Below are 18803 nucleotides of genomic sequence, written 5' to 3'. Positions count from 1 at the left end.
GTGCACTCCCATCTTTAAGGCTTGGTAGGTCAGAAAATATGCAGCTCATGATTAGCAGCTCATGTAACATGATAACTTGGTAACCCATGGTCAAGCATTCAATATCTGCTAAGACCCAGTGGCTGACTAAGATTTGTTTTCAAAGAGAGAGTAGTTATCTGCAAATAATAGCAAGCCTTGCTCCAAAATCCTAAATTTGTGATTCAACTATAGGGTCTTCCAAGGTTCCAAACAGCACTTCTATCTGTCAATAAAATTTCAGAAATCATAGGGGTTTGAAATACACAGCCCAGGTGACAGAGCAGCTTGAACCACAGCCTGGACTTGTTGCAGAGCCTTCTCTCTTTCTGGGCCTCACTCAAACCTAGCAAATTTTCAAGTTACTCCATAAAAAAACCAGGATAATGCACACAGATGAGGAATATGTTGCTTCCAAAATCCAAAGAAATACAACAGGTGTTGTGTCTCTCTCTGTCTGCACAAGGGGCCAGATGTAACAATTAATTGTTCACTTTGAAAGGGATATATGGAAATACCCCACACCTAGGACCCTAGAAATTTCTCTTAGGTAGAACAGCATTGAACTTCAGTTTAATTTGTTTCTCACCCTCACATGCAAATGTCTTACTTAAAAGTCCAGGATAGTTGCTATTCTCACTCACTAGGTTCATTCAGCGTGATGTCAACCATATAATGGACCAGTATAATATCTCATGAAAGGAAAAGGTGATCAAACTCTCTGAAAACTAAATTTTGACATAGGGCTGAAGAGTTGATACACCCTGAATGTAGGGCAGTAAAGGTGTATTGCTAGTCTCGCCACCTGAAAGAAAACTGCTTCTGGTGGGCCTACATGCAGGTATGGATAAAAAGGCATGTCTCAGATCAATAGCTTCTTACTGAATAGTAGAGGATGTGTGAATTTTCACAAACACTGAAATCACATCTAGTATAACAACTAAAGTATGTCTACTGGTTAAGATTTTCTTAATCCACTGCTATTCTGCAATATACATATACATCTGCACAGGCCAAATAGAAGAGTTTGGGGAGATAAAGGGGGAATCATCTTTCAAGTCATTGATGGTGGTCCAAATTTTGTGATTTCTCCAGGAATGCAGTATTGGCTTTGATTAACGTTAGTAGATAAAGTCAGTTAAAATTGTTTCTATATGGCACTTTGCATCATAACAGCCATCATTCCACAGATTAGGGACCAAATTAAGGGATTCTGCCAGCTTCTACATATCACTTTTGCTCTAATGAATTCCATATCTGGGAAATAACTACAGGATGGGCTAGGAGAACCTCCGGGTTCATTGTATATGGACATTGCTTAAACTTAATTGATTGTCTGAGCTCCCCAAGTCCCCTCCTCTGACAGGAAGGACATGGTGTTTGTTTTGAGTCTCCTGGAAACAATGTCATATCAGAGCCAGTGCCTAAGTAATCCCTGAAATATGTGATTATATCCTTTACCTCAATGCACTATTACCCTGGTAAAAGCCCATAGGTCTCATTGGATAAAGCTAACAAAAAGATTAACACTATAATTTTTGTCAGTGACATGGGGGCTTCCTTCAAGGGGACATGGTCAACCCTTCATTCAAGGGGTTCTGGGTCTGTAAGCTTGCTCAAGTCAGGGAATTGATTAAGGGCCTGTGGCTCTGTAGTTTTATAATTCAAACTAGACTTTTTTTCACTTGACCTAGAACATTTCCTCCTATACATATATAGTAAGATGTTAGATTTTCTATCTCTTTCTAGGAAAAAAATGGCATGAGTCTCTGCCTGTCACAATATTCTGAGTGTTGCTTCATATCTGTTATCCATTACAGTAACTACACCTACATTGTCTTTAGTGTTTGAGCTACACCACCTGGGATCCAATTACTTCAACTGCATTTGATTTCCAATTAAGTGTCCGTGATTCCCACTGTAAGTTCTGGTCTACAGAGAAGAGAAATAATAAAGCTTATCAAAGAAACAAGGCTGCTCTTTCAAATGTATTTATTGATGTATTGGTGAAAGGTTGTTTTCTGGACCCTCCCAGTGTGAATAAGTAAGTCTTAAATGACAAATACACTCCAACATTCCAGTGTCCTTAAGCTTTTGAGTATCTTCCTCCACATTAAACCAAGAGATTGGATGTGTCCATTTAATAATTGTTAGCCAAATTTTTATGTATATTTTAATTAACCACCTCAGCAAACTGTTAGAGCCCTTTTCAAGGAACTGAGTTGCAACATTAAATGCTGAATTTTTGCCTCATGGGCCCAAATCAATAAACTTAGCTGATCCAATTTTATGTTTCTTCCATCATTATCCCACACTCTTAATATACATTCCAACAGCACATTAAAAGGATCATACACCATGATCAAGTGGAATTTATCCAAGGGATACAAGGATTCTTCAATATACGCATATCAACCAAGGTGATGCACCATATTAACAAATTGAAGAATAAAAACCATACGATCATCTCAAGAGATGCAGAAAAAGCTTTTGATGAAATTCAACACTGATTTATGATAAATACTCTCCAGGGTGTGGACATAGAGGGAACTTACCTCAACATAATAAAGGCCATATATGACAAACCCACAGCAAACATCATTCTCAATGGTGAAAAACTGAACGCATTTCCTCTAACATCAGGAACAAGACAAGGATGTCCAATCTCACCACTATTACTCAATATAATTTTGGAAGTCCTAGCCATGGCAATCAGAGAAGAAAAAGAAATTAAATGAGTACAAATTTTAAAAGAAGAAGTAAAATTGTCACTGTTTGTAGATGACATGATACTATACATAGAGAATCCTAAACATGCCACCAGAAAACTACTAGAGCTAATCAATGAATTTGGTAAATTTGCTGGATACAAAATTGATGCACAGAAATCTCTTGCATTCCTATACACTAATGATGAAAACTCTGAAAGTGAAATTAAGGAAATACTCCCATTTACCATTGCAACAAAAAGAATAAAATACCTAGGAATAAGGGAGACAAAAGACCTGTATGCAGAAAACTATAAGATGCTGTTGAAAGAAACTAAACATGATTCCAACAGATGGAGAGATATACCATGTTCTTGGAATGGAAGGATCAATATTGTGAATATGACTATACACCTAAAGCAATCTACAGATTCAATGCAATCCCTATCAAATTACCAATGGCATTTTTTAAAGAACTAGAACAAAAAATCTTAAAATATTTATGGAGACACAAAAGACCCCAAATTGCCAAAGCAGTCTTCAGGGGAAAAAAAGGGCTGGAGAAATCAGACTCCCTGACCTCAGAGTATACTACAAAGCTACAGTAATCAAGACCATATGGTACTGGCACAAAATCAGAAATATAGATCAATGAAACAGGATAGAAATTCCAGAGATAAACCCATACACCTATGGTCAACTAATCTATGACAAAGGAGGCAAGGATATACAATGGAGAAAAGACAGTCTCTTCAATAAGTGGTGCTGGGAAAACTGGACAGCTACACATAAAAGAATGAAATTAGAACACTCTTTAACGTCATACTTAAAAATAAACTCAAAATGGATTAGAAACCCAAATGTAAGATCGGACATCATAAAACTCCTAGAGGAAAACATAGGAAGAACACTCTGACATAAATCACAGCAAGATCTTTTTTGATCCACCTCCTAGAGTAATGGAAATAAAAACAAAAGTAAAAAAATGGGACCTAATGAAACTGAAAAGCTTTTGCAAAGCAAAGGAAACTACAAACAGGATGAAAAGACAACCCTCAGAATTGGAAAAAAAATATTTGCAAACGAATCAATGGACAAAGGATTAATCCCCAAGATATATAAACAGCTCATGCACCTCAATACTAAGAAAGCAAACAACTCATTCCAAAAATGGGCAGAAGACCTAAATAGACATTTCTCCAAAGAAGACATACAGATGGCCAAGAAGCACATGAAAAGCTGCTCAACATCACTAATTATTAGAGAAATGCAAATCAAAACTACAAAGAGGTATCACCTCACACCAGTTAGAATGGGCATCATCAGAAAATCTACCAACAACAAATGCTGGAGAGGGTGTGGAGAAAAGGGAGCCTTCTTGCACTGTTGGTAAGAATGTAAATTGTTACAGGCACTATGGAGAACAGTATGGAGGTTCCTTAAAAACCTAAAAATAGAATTACCATATGACACAGTAATCCCACTACTGGGTATATACCCAGAGAAAACCATAATTCAAAAAGACACATGCAACCCAATGTTCATTGCAGCACTAGTTACAATAGCCAAGTCATGAAAGCAACCTAGATGCCCATCAACAGATGAATGGATAAAGAAGTTATGGTACCTATATACAATGGAATATTACTCAGCCATAAAAAGGAACGAAATTGGGTCATTTGTAGAGACGTGGATGAATCTAGAGACTGTCATACAGAGTGAAGTAAGTCATAAAGAGAAAAACAAATATCACATATTAACGCATATATGTGGAACCTAGAAAAATGGTACAGATGAACCAGTTTGCAGGGCAGAAATTGAGACACAGATGTAGAGAACAAATGTATGGACACCAAGGGGGGAAAGCAGCAGGGGGTGGGGGTGATGGTGTGATGAATTGGGAGATTGGGATTGACATGTATACACTGATGTGTGTAAAATGGATGAGTAATAAGAACCTGCTATATAAAAAAAATAAATAAAATAAAATTCAAAAAGAAAGAGAAAAAGACAAATATTATATTTTTGACTTACATTAGAAATCTAAAAAAATAAAACAGATGAACAAACATAGCAAGACAACAGACTCAGAGAATGGACTGGTGGTTGTCAGGGGAGAGAGGGGTGTGTGGAGGGCCAAAATGGATAAAGGAGTAAAGGGGATTAAGACTAACAAACTACTAGGTTTTATAGAAAAATTAAAGGGATATAATATACAACAAAGGCAATATAACCAATATTTTATAATAAATTTATATGAAGTATAATCTATAAAAATATCAAATTATTCAGATGTACACCTGAAATTAATATAATATTTAAGTCAATTATACTTTAATAAAAAAATAAAAAGCTACAATGTTTGACCAACTATCTGAACTTCACATAACCCACTCAAGTTGACACATAAAACTAACCATCAAAATCCACCCCTCGTCACATTGATCCTACATGTATCACCTTCAACTATACTTAATCTTCAAATAATGAGGTCTTAATTGTGACTAACCTTGATTGAAGAATCCTGCATACCACCAAAAACACACTAACCTCTTTCCCAGAAGAGAATGTAAAATCCTTGAATGATGTTTACTAGTCTCCTTGATACCTCGTAAGAAATAGTATGATGAAAAATTAACAATAATTAAATACCATGATATAAAGTCAGTATGTCTTACATTACATTATAAGGGAAAAAAGAGAGGATAAAAAACAGAGGTATTCAAGTGTAAAATAGATAGATAGTGAGAAGCAGCCACATAGCACAGGGAGATCAGCTCTGTGCTTTGTGACCACCTAGAGGGGTGGGATATGGAGGATGGGAGGGAGACGCAAGAGGGAGGGGATATGGGGATATATATATATGTATAGCTGATTCACTTTGTTATACAGCAGCAACTAACACAACAGTGTAAACAATTATACTCCAATAAAGATGTTAAAAAATGTATTTGTTAATATATGTATATATGCATTCAAATGTATTCAAAATAAGGAGGAAGCACTTATGACAATTCCAGCCCTCTTTTATAACTGGTTACATGGTATTAGGTGATATTTATAACTACAACCTGTTACTACCCTAAGATATTATCTTTGCTTGAGCAAGCATCTCAGCATGTCTTGGTTCTTTATCTTGCAATGTAACCCCAAAATTCATTCCTGAAGAGTCTGCACCATTACTAGTCTTGCATGGATTGGTTTGTGTAATTTTCCGTTGACCTTAATCACAGGGGATAATAATAAAAAGAAAAACCCTAGGGGATATCCTGTAATTCAGATATACTCTTCCTTGGTTTTATTGTTGATTATTTGTGCAATTTCCCTTTGGCAGTGACACAGATTCTTTGTTTCTCCAAATATTTGTCAGGCTCCTGAACATTCTCCAATGCCTATCTGTGCATTTCCTTGTAAAATCCTTAACAAGAACCAAGATGAGTCAGTTTATCAATGGTTTCTCATCCTCCTCGTCTGATCACCCTTGATATCTAATTAGGTTTTTCACCCTCCACCTTTAATCAAGTGATCTCTGATCCACTGGTAACTCTGTCAGGTCAGTTTAGCCAGAATACCCCTCAGCTCTCATGTTTGTTTTAGTACCCTTCAAACTAGTGAGTACCATCAGGATCCTTGGGTATAAATTACCATATGCCCATGCTGTATTTGGATTTAAACCTATTTCTATATTGAAATCTCTTTTCTGTCATTGCAATATTTGTGAAGCAAATCTGTTTCCCCCCCACCTTTAAATTTTTGTTTTCTTTTTTTTTTGACAGTTATAATGCCACAAATTGGATATATCAGATTCTTCTTTTAGCCTAAGAGTCCTCACTGTGAACTCAGAACTTCAAAGTGTGTACCTTTGAAGCTGTTGTTTTCACTCCTGATGGATCAGGAATACTTTGATGAGTCCAACTCCTAATATTGTTCCAGTCAAATGGTCCCTGAAGCTGGTATGGTCAGATTTTAATTTATAAGATTTTTGAGTATACTCTAGAAGATAGGTTGGAGTTTCAGACAACAAGAGACAGGTTGTAGTCCAGTGTTCCTCTCTAAGAAGCTGGATTACAGTCTTAGACAAGAATAAGATGTGTTAGAATTCCATGTTTCTCTGTTCATAAGTGTATAATACCACTAATTAAGAGCATAGATGCTGTTTCTTTCAAGATGGCGGAGGAGTAGGAGGATGTGGAGTTCATCTCTCCCCACAAACACATCAAGAATACATCTACAAATGGAAAAAGTCTCACAGATCACCTGCTGAACACTAGCAGGGACCTCGGACACCTAAACGGACAAGAAAGATCCCCACATAACTGGCTAGGATAAAAGAAAAAAGGGAAAAGGAAGAGGAGAGGAAGTAGAATGGGACCTGCAATCCTCGTGGGGAGCTAAAGGTGACGAGAAGTTCCCACATCTGGGGAAGCCTCCTCACTGGTGGGGAGATCAGCTGGGACAGAAGGGGAACCTCAGGGGCTTGAAGGAGAGCCCAGAAACTGATCTGTGGCAGGGAGGACAGAGTGAGACATACACAGATAGTCCGTGCTACAGCCCTGTGTGCCCCAGCCTAAGACAGGTGTCCACCGGTGTGGAGAGGGGCTGGGTGCTCAAAAGAGGGGTTTTGAGAGCAGACCCAGGAAGGGGACTGCTATTGGCTGTGAGGAGACAGCCTGAGAGGATGGTAGTGAGGACCTCTGCAACTGAGAATGCTTGTGGAGGAAGCGCAGACCACCACAGAGGCAAAGTGTCATTGTTGAGTGACATTCAAAGGGGAGGGCTGCCATTGCAGCCTCTCTCCTCACGCACTGGCCCCTGCCTCCATGGGCACTAGGGAAGTCTCCCACCAGAGCCAGATCACACACCACTGCCAGCATCTCTTCCACACTCCCCCTTCCCCGCCTGGGTAACCTGTTCACCCCGATCCTCCAGTCACCACATGACAGGCTCATGCATTCCAATTGTTACCCCAGCACACTCCCACCTGGATGGTTGCTTGCCCTGTTCACCACCCTGGCTCCTTCCTGCCTGATGGGCTCCTGTGTTCTGGCAAACTCTGGAGAATATTCCAGTGGAAGGAACACATGCAGAGTTGGGGCTGAAACCACAGCTGAGCCCCAGGGGCCATGTGACTAAGGAAGAAGAGTTTAAGTCTCTCCCACCAGCTGCACAAAATGCAGACTTACATCTCCATTGACAGCTTCCTAAATTCAGCAACTGCAAAACATCTGAAAGGACAAGTGCTCCTGCAGCTTGGATGGGTCTCGCTTTAGCAGCTGTGGGCTTTGTAGGCTATACACATGGTGGTGGGGCCAGGACAGAGTCTGAGCTGCCCCTATAGCTCCCACAGTGGGTCCAGGTGCACAACACTGCAGTGGGACCTGACCTCAGTGGATCTGCACTAGTGACCTAATGAAAAAAACACCTGAGAACCACCAGGGCCAATTTCCAGCATACCTATAGTTAAGGTGGGACTGAGAGCAGTGCCAACAGCAGTGTATTTTGTAAGCCCACACAACAGGCAAAAGAGGACAAAATGGAGCACATTCACAGGTGAACAGCTCCAGAGGAGGAATAGTCAGTGGTTTCTCACCCAGTAGGAGTGCTCCAATCCCACCTACCTCACACAGCAGGTCAGAAACACTGCTAAGAAACAGATCTGGGCCAGTACCATACTGTCTTGATTACTGTAGCTTTGTAGTATAGTCTGAAGTCTGGGAGCCTGATTCCTCCAGCTCCGTTTTTCTTTCTCAAGATTGCTTTGGCTATTGGGGTCAGGAATAAATATGCAGACCTACTAGAGAATGGACTTGAGGACACGGGGTGGGGGGAGTGTAAGCTGGGACAAAGTGAGTGGTAGTGTATATATGGACATATATACATTACCATATGTAAAATAGATAGCTAGTGGGAAGCAGTTGTATAGCACAGGGAGATCAGCTCGTTGCTTTGTAAGCAGCTAGAAAGGTGGGATAGGGAGGGTGGGGGGAGGGAGGGAGATGCAAAAGAGAAGAGATATGGAGATATATGTATATGTATAACTGATTCACTTTGTTATAAAGCAGAAACTAACACACCATTGTAAAGCAATTGTACCCCAATTAAAATGTTAAAAAAAAGAGAAAAAAAAGAAGCAGATCTGAGGACATCTACTCCAACAACTATGGAGCACACCATGCTCCTGATAGTGCAGTGAAAACCACAGAGCAAAGGAGAGGCCCGGAACAATATCCAGGGAAGGCTCTGGTTACTGCAACAACAACTAAACCCCCAATCAGGGGGAAAATGGTACAAGCCTCTGGACCAACCTCAACTACCAGGGACCAGACACCAGAAGCAAGAAGAAATACGATCCTGCAGCCTGTGGAAAGGAGACCACAAGCACAGTACTTTTGACAAAATGAAAAGACAAAGAAATATCTTGCAGATGAAGGAGCAAGATAAAAGCTTACAAGAAAAACTGAATGAAGAGGAGATAAGCAATCTACCTGAAAAAGAATTCAGAGTAATGATAGTAAATGTGATCCAAGATCTCGAAAAAGAATGGAGGCATGGATTGAGAGATACAAGAAAAGTTTAGCAAAGACATAGAAGAAAAAAAGAACAAACAAACAGAGATGAACAATACAACAACTGAAATAAAAAATATACTAGAAGGGATCAAAAGCAGAATACTGAGGCAGAAGAATGGATAAGTGACCTGGAGACAGAATGGTGGAAATCTCTGCCATGGAACAGAATAAATTAAAAAGAATGAAAAGAAATGAGGACAGTCTCAGAGATCTCTGGGACAACATTAAATGCACCCACATTCAAACTATAGGGGTCCCAGAAGAAGAAAAGAAATAGAAAGTGATTGAGAAAATATTTGAAGAGATTATAGCTGAAAACTTCCCTAACATGGGAAAATAAATAGTCATCCAAGTCAAGGAAGTGCAAAGAACCCCATACAGCATAAACCCAAGGAGGGACATGCCAAAACACATATTAATCAAACCAATAAAAATTAAGTACAAAGAAAATATATTAAAAGCAACAAATAACAAGGGAAGCTCCATAAGGTTATCAGCTGATTTTTCAGCAGAAACTCTGCAGGCCAGAAGGGAGTGGAACTATATATTAAAAGGGATGAAAGGGGAAAACCTACAACCAAGAATACTCTACCCAGCAAGGCTTTCATTCAGATTTGATGGAGGAATTAAAAGCTTAACAGATAAGCAAAAGTTAAGAGAATTCAGCACCACCAAACCAGCCTTACAACAAATGCTGAAGGAACTTCCCTAGGCAGGAAACACAAGAGAAGAAAACAAGTGAGGAAAGGAAGAAAAAATATCTACAAAACAAAACCAAAACAATTAAGAAAATGGCAATAGGAACACACATATTGATAATTACCTTAAATGTAAATGAATTAAATGCTCCAACCAAAAGACATAGACAGGCTGAATGGATACAAAACAAGTGCAATGTACATGCTGTCTACAAGAGACCCACTTCAGACCTAGGAACACATACAGACAGAAAGTGAGCAGATGGAAAAAGATATTCCATGAGAATGGAAATCAAAGTAAAGCTGGAGTAGCAATTCTGATATCAGACAAAATAGAATTCAAAATAAAGACAGATACAAGAGACAAGGAAGGACACTACATAATAATCAAGGGATCATTCCAAGATATAAATTTGTAAATATATATGCATCCAATATAGGAGCACCTCAATATGTAAGTTAAATTAAAAGGGAAATCAACAGTAATACATTAATAGTGGGAGACTTTAACACCCTACTTACACCAATGGACAAGTCATCCAGACAGAAAATTAATAAAGAAACACAAGCATTAAATGACACATTAGACCAGATGGACTTAATTGATATTAATAGGATATTCCATACGATAGCATAAAAATATACTTTCTTTTCAAGTGCAAACAGAACGTTCTCCAGGATAGATCACATCTTGTGTCACAAATCAACCCTCAGTAAAATTAAGAAAAGTGCAGTTGTACCAAGCACCATTTCTGACTACAACACTATGAGATTAAAAATCAATTACAGGAGAGAAAAACTGTAAAATCCCAAACACATGGAGGATAAACAATATGCTACTAAATAACCAGAGGTCACTGAAGAAATTAAAGAGGAAATAAAAAAATACCTAGAGAGAAATGACAATGAAAACACAATAATCTGAACCCTATGGAATGCAGCAAAAGTAGTTCTAAGAGGTAAGTTGATAGCAATACAATCCTACCTCAACAAACAAGAAAAGTCTCAAATAAACAAGCTGACCTTATACCTAAAGCTACTAGAGAAAGAAGAACAAAAATTCCAAAGTTAGTAGAGGAAAGAAGTCATAAAGATCAGGGGAGAAATAAATGAAATAGAGACAAAGAAAACAAGAGCAAAGCTCAATGAAACTAAACGCTGGTTCTTTGGGAAGATAAAATAAAACTGATAAACCTTTAGCCAGACTCATTAAGAAAAAAAGGGAGAGGACTAATATCAATAAACTTAGAATGAAAAAGGAGAAGTTACAGTGGGCACCACAAAATACAAAGGATCATAAGAGACTACTACAAGCAACTATACATTAATGAAATGGAAAACCTAGAAGAAATGGACAAATTTTAGAAAGGTACAACCTTCCAAGAGTGAACCAGGAAGACATACAAACTATTAACAGACCAATCACAAGTACTGAAGTTGAAACTGTGATCAAAAATCTTCCAACAAAACAAAGTCTAGGACCAGATGGCATTGCAGGTGAATTCTCTCAAAAAATTTAAGAAGAGTTTACACCTACCCCTCTTAAATTCTTCTAAAAAAATTGAAGAGGAAGGAACAATCCCAAGGTCATTCTATGAGGCCACCATCACCCTGATAACAAAACCAGACAACCAGACAAAGATATTACAAAAAAGAAAATTACAGGCCAATATCACTGTTGAACATAGACACAAAAATCCTCAACAAAATACTAGCAATCCAAATCCAACAACACGTTAAGAGGATCATACACCGTGATCAAGTGGGATTTATCCGAGGGATGCAAGGATTTTTCAAAATACGTAAATCAATGTGATACAGCACAGCAACAAATTGAAGAATGAAAACTATATGACCATCTCAATAGTTGCAGAGAAATAATTTGACAAAATTCAACACCCATTTATGATAAAACTCTCCAGAAAGTAGTCATAGAGGAAACCTATCTCAACATAATAAAATGCCAAACCCAGAGCAAACATCATTCTCAATGGTGAAAAACTGAAAGCACTTCCTCTGAGATCAGGAAGAAGACAAGGATGTCCACTCTCACCACTATTATTCAACATAGTTTTGGAAGCTCTAGCCATGGCCATCAGAGGAGACAAAAAAATAAATAAATCCAAATTGGAAAAGAAGAAGTAAAACTGTCACTGTTTGTAGATGACATGACACTATACATAGAAAATCCTAAAAATGCCAACAGAGAACTACTGGAGCTCATTCATAAACTTGGTATTGTTGCAGGATACAAAATCAATACACAGAAATTTCTTCCCTTCCTGTACACTAGTAATGAAAGATCAGAAAGAGAAATCAAGGAAACAATTCCATTTACCATCTCATCAAAAAATGTAAAATACCTAGGAAGAAACCTACATAAGGAGGCAAAAGGCCTGTACTCAGAAAACTATAAGATACTGATGAAAGAAATAAAAGATGACACAAACAGATGGGGAACTATATCATGTTTTAGGATTGGAAGAATCAATAAAATGAAAATGCCTATACTACCCAAGGCAATCAATGGATTCAATGCAATCCCTTTCAAATTACCAATGGTATTTTTCACAGAATTAGAACAAAAAATTTTACAATTTGTATGGAAACACAAAAAACCCAAATAGCCAAAGAAATCTTGAGAAAGAAAAACTGAGCTGCAGGCATCTGGCTCCATGACTTCAGACTACACTACAAAGCTACAGTAATCAAAATAGTATGGTACTGGCACAGAAACAGAAATATAGATCAATAGAATAGGATTCAAAGTCCAGAGATAAACCCAGGCACCTATGGTCACCTAATCTATGACAAAGGAAACAAGAATACACAATAGAGGAAAGACAGTCTCTTCAATAAGTGGTGCTGGGAAAATTGGAGAGCTATATGAATGAAATTAGAATATTCTCTAACACCATACACAAAAATAAACTCAAAATGGTTTAAAGACCTAAATGTAAGACAGGTTTCCATCAAACTCTTAAAGGACAGCATAGGCAGAACACTCTTTGACATAAATAAATTGCAGCAAGATCTTTTTTGGTCCACCTCCCAGAGTAAGGAAAATAAAAACAAAAATAAACAATTGGGGACTCATTAAACTTAAAAGCTTTTGCACAACAAAGGAAACCATAAACAGAACAAAAAGACAACCCTTAGAATAGTAGAAAATATTTGCAAATGAAGCAACTGACAAGGGGTTAATCTCCAAAATATACAGAGCTCATGCAGCTCAATATCAAAAAAAAACAAACAACCCAATCAAAAAATAGGCAGAAGATCTAAATAGACATTTCTCCAAAGGAGACATACAGATGGTTTAAAAGCACATAGAAAGATGCTCAACATCACTATTAGAGAAATGCAAATCAAAACTACAATGATGTATCACCTCACTCTGGTCAGAATGGCCATTATCAAAAAAATCTATAAACAATAAATGCTAGAGAGGGTGTGGAGAAAAGGGAATCCTCTTACACTGTTGGTGAGAACGTAAACTGGTACAGCCACTTGGAGAACAGTATGGAGGTTCCTTGAGAAAACTGAAAAGAGAGTTACCAGATGATCTAGCAATCCCACTCCTGTACATATATACAGAGAAAACTATAATTTGGAAAGATACATGCACTCCAATGTTCCTTGCAACATTATTTACAGTAGCCAAGATGTGGAAGCAACCTGAAATGTCCATCTATGGATGAATGGATAAGAAGATGTGGTATATACATACAATGGAATATTACTTAGCCATAAAAATGATGAAATAATGCCATTTGCAGCAATATGGATGCACCTAGAGACTGTCATACTGAGTAATGTAAGTCAGAGAGAGAAAGTCAAATATAATATGATATCATTTATGTCTGGAATCCTAAAAATGTTACAAAGGAACTTAGCTACAAGACAGAAATAGAGTTACAGAAGTAACAAAAAACTTATGGTTACCAGGGGCTAAGTGGGGGAAGGATAAATTGAAAGATTGGGATTGATATATACACACTACTATATAAAATAGATAACTAATAAGGACCTACTATATAGCAAGGGAACTCTACTCAATATTCCATAATGGCTTATCTGGGGAAATAATCTAAAAAAGAGTGGACTTATGTATATATACAACTGATTCACTTTGCTGTACGCCTGAGACTAAGACAACATTGTAAATCAACTATACTCCAATAAAAAATAAAGAAAAATATCCTTCAGAATTCAAAAAAAGAGAGAGAGAGAACTTAGGAGCTTATCAGTGGACTGAAAACACTTTTCTTGAAACCTTGCTGACTCTATGCTCTATAAACTCTGTGTGCTATTTTTCATATTGGCATGATTTTTTTAAAGATAATTTAGAATACCAGTGGTCTTTTTGGAAAACATGACATTCTCAAATTTATTACTATAATTTTTTTCTTCTCACAATTGTTCTTCTCTTTCCTCTTTTTACTGAATCATTTTACATGACCGCCTTCAGACCCCTACCCCCTCCATCCCTGTGTCCACCCTGCCAGACACTTCCCATTTCATTTCAGCCCCTCAGCTCTCTATGTCACTAAAATTTTAGGCTCCTTACTTTCCACTGAGGTTTCTCAAGGGACAAATGTACCCCTAAAATTAACCACCTCAGTCTGACAATAGAAAAGGTGCTAGTTGGAAACAAAACTGGAAGATTATCAACTCACATGAGTTTAGAGACATCTAAACAGCTGCTAGATATCTCCTAAATCACTGACATATAATTTAGTCCACAGCATTAATCAGATTACATTAAAAAGCAAAAAAAATCTTAACTGTCTCTTCCACAAATATTTGCAATTAGGTAAACTTAACTTGTTCTGTTTGCCAGGATCATAATTCAAATACACACTACTATATACAAAATAGATAACTAATAAGAACCTGCCGTATATCACAGGGAACTCTACTCAATACTCTGTAATGGTCTATATGGAAAAGAATCTAAAAAAAGAAAAGAAAAGAGTGGATATATGTACAACTGATTCACTTTGTTATACACTTGAAACTAACACAACATTGTAAATCAACTATACTCTAATAAAAACTTTAAAATATATGTATAAAGTGATGATAAACAAGTGAGTTTGCACTACTATTTCTTATTGAGTCAGCGCTAACATTTTAGAATGAAAGGTATAAGATCTCTGCATCTATCTGTAAGTTTATGCATGTTTCTATATGTGTGCATGCATTTTATGTATATATGACATATTCTACTTCTGGGTGATAAAACTAAGTTAATTTATAAAACCACTTAAAGGAGTTCTATTCAAATTGGCTTAGAGAAAAAGATAATATCTGTAAACTATTTTTAAAACTCTCAGAAATATAGAAACAATTTGAATTTTTATGACATCACTTATATGTGGAATCTAAAATATAACACAAATGAACTTATCTATGAAACAGAAAAAGACTCACAGATATAGAGAACAGACTTGTGTTTGCCAATGGGGAGAAGGGGTTAAGGGAAGGATGGATTGGGAATTTGGGATTATCAGATGCAAGCTGTGATATATAGGATGGATGAAAAACAATGTCCTACATTGTTATAGTTACAGTTATAGTTCCCTATATAGCACAGGGAACTATATTCAGTATCCTGTGATAAACCATAAAGGAAAAGAATATGAAAAATAATATATATATATGTATAACTGAGTCACTTTGCTGTACAGCAGAAATTAATACAACATTGTAAATCAACTATACTTCAATAAAATTTTTAAAAATGAAAAGAAATTACATTTGCCTGGGATAATCATTGAAAAATAAAGCTGTTCCCCACCTTACAAGGCATTAAGGAAGGTACTTTTTGGAAGGCCCATGAACCTCAGTGGGGAAAACTGGTAGAGAGCTTTTTACCAAAATCTATAGGTATTGCAGGCAAAATCTGGTGACAAGATCTTGGTTTAGATTTCTAGCCTCAAGAGTTGATGTTGATATTGAAAAGTCCAATCTGAAATTCCTGAAAAGTTCCAGCAAACCAAACTCAAGAGACCTAGTGGTCTATCAATAAACTTGCTGCACTTATGTAAGTAAACGGACCAAATTTCATGAGGCTGCTTATTTTGCAAACAAATTAGTCTGACATTGATCCTCTCTCATAGAAGAGGTGATGACAATAGAAAGAAAAAATATTATGTTTCAATGGAAAATTACAAGGTACCCTTGTGAAATCAGTCGTGTACATTGTAAGTCTAGAAAAAATACTGAATTCTTCTAGTGTCCGGCAGTGTCTGGCTACACCTCTCCAAATTAAAGTTTCCAATATTTTTCCCCTCTGACTTGGAACCTTTGAGAACTAAACTGTCCTTTTCCTGAAGTCCTGCAAGCTGAAGCTAGACAACATGATATAACTTTAAGGAAATCAACACAGCAGATCATGTATGGGTAAACTTTATGGCTGCTGTTGTGTGGGCCACTCAGAAAGTTCTGGAACACCTGGATGCCATCTCACACTCATTCAAACTGCAAACCAGTAATACCATGTATTGCCACTGCTGTCCTAACTTTACCATCTAATAATGCTTTGAGCCCAACATGAAGAAATCTTTTGGACTGGCTGCTCTTTGGAATCATAAACTGTTTTGTACTTTTTTTCATGGGGCTTTTTTTAGAGAGTGAGAGAGATGCAGAAATGGGAAGGCAGAGAGAGAAGGCAAAGACTAAGTGAGAAATGAGACTCCAAGAGAAGGAGATTGAGAGGCAACAAAAAATATGTGGTCAGAGACAGAGAGTACAAAAAAAAAAAAAAGAAAAGAGAGAGAGACAGAGACAGAGACAAAGGAATACACCACTCTCATGCCTCTGCAACTCCAGTCCTATCTTTGAGGTCTTCACTTTGTTTCTTGGTATTGGATATCATTTCCTCTCTGAATTTATTTATTTTTTTTAACATCTTTATTGGAGTATAATTGATTTACAATACCATGTTAGTTTCTGCTTTATAACAAAGTGAATCAGCTATACATATACATATATCCCCATATCTCCTCCCTCTTGCATCTCCCTCACACCCTCCCAAGCCCACCATCTAGGTGATCAGAAATCACCGAGCTGATCTCCCTGTGCTATGCGGCTGCTTCCCACTAGCTATCCATTTCACATTGGGGAGTATATATAAGTCCATGCCACACTCACCTCAACGCAGCCTACACCTCCCCTTCCCCACACCCTAAAGTCCATTCTCTACGTCTGCATCTTTATTACTGTCCTGCCCTGAGGTTCTTCAGAACATTTTCTTTTATTATTATTAGATTCCATATATATGTGTTAGCATACGGTATGTTAGCATACGGTTTTTCTCTTTCTGATTTACTTCACTCTCTATGACAGACTCTAGGCCTATCCACCTCACTACAAATAACTCAATTTCATTTCTTTTTATGGTTGAGTAATATTCCATTGTATATATGTGCCATAACTTCTTTATCCATTCATCTGTCAATGGACATTTAGGTTGCTTCCATGTCCTGGCTATTGGAAATAGTGCCACAATGAACACTGTGGTACATGACTCTTTTTGAATTGTAGTTTTCTCAGGGTATATGCCCAGTAGTGGGATTGCTGGGTCGCATGGTAGTACTTTTCTTAGTTTTTTAAGGAATCTCCATACTGTTCTCCATAGTGGCTGTAACAATTTACATTCCCACCAAAAGTGCAAGAGTGTTTCATTTTCTCCACACCCTCTCCAGCATGTATTGTTTGTAGATTTTTTGATTATGGCCATTCTGATAGGTGTGTGGTGATACCTCCTTGTAGTTTTGACTTGCATTTCTCTAATGATTAGTGATGCTGAGAATTCTTTAATGTGTTTGTTGGCAATCTGTATATCTTCTTTGGAGAAGTCTCTATTTAGGTCTTCTGCCCATTTTTGGATTGAGTTGTTTGTTTGTTTTGATACTGAGCTGCATGAGCTGTGTGTAAATTTTGGAGATTAATCCTTTATCAGTTGCTTCATTTGCAAATATTTTCTCACATTCTGAGGGTTGTCTTTTCATCTTGTTTATGTTTTCCTTTGCTCTGCAAAATCTTTTCAGTATCATTAAGTCCCAGTTGTTTAGTTTTATTTTTATTTACACTTCTCTGGGGGGGGGCTCAAAAAGGATTTTGCTGTTATTTATGTCATAGCGTGTTCTGCTTATGTTTTCCTCTAAGAGTTTTATAGTGTCTGGCCTCACATTTAGGACTTTAATCCATTTTTAGTTTATTTTTGTGTATGGTGTTAGGGAGTGTTCTAATTTCATTCTTTTACTTATAGCTGTCCAGTTTTCCCAACACCATTTACTGAAGAAACTGTCTTTTCTCCATTGTATATTCTTGCCTCCTTTATCAAGAATAATCTGACCAGGCTTCCCTGGTGGCATAGTGGTTAAAAGCCCACCTGCCAATGCAGGGGAGATGGGTTCAAGCCCTGGTCCAGGAGGATCCCACATACCACGGAGCCACTAAGCCCATACACCACAACTACTGAGCCTTTGCTCTAGACCCCATGAGCCACAACTACTGAGCCCGCATGCCACAACTACTGAAGCCTGTGTGCCTAGAGCCTGTGCTCCATGGCAAGAGAAGCCACTGCAATGAGAAGCCCACTCACCACAATGGAGAGTGGCCCCCACTCGCTGCAACTACAGAAAACTCCCACATGCAGCAACAAAGACCCAACGCAGCCAAAAATAAATAAATATATATATATATAAAAAGAATAAGTTGACTTCCGGGAAGATGGCGGAAGAGTAAGACGCGGAGATCACCTTCCTCTCCACAGATACACCAGAAATACATCTACGCGT

This window comes from Aethalodelphis obliquidens, unplaced genomic scaffold (genome assembly GCF_003676395.1).
Source record: "Aethalodelphis obliquidens isolate GAN/ISIS:26980383/991018 unplaced genomic scaffold, ASM367639v1 scaffold134, whole genome shotgun sequence".
Classification (NCBI taxonomy): Eukaryota; Metazoa; Chordata; class Mammalia; order Artiodactyla; family Delphinidae; genus Aethalodelphis; species Aethalodelphis obliquidens.
The sequence above is the reverse complement of the archived record's forward strand: the minus strand, read 5'-3'. Positions refer to the sequence as shown.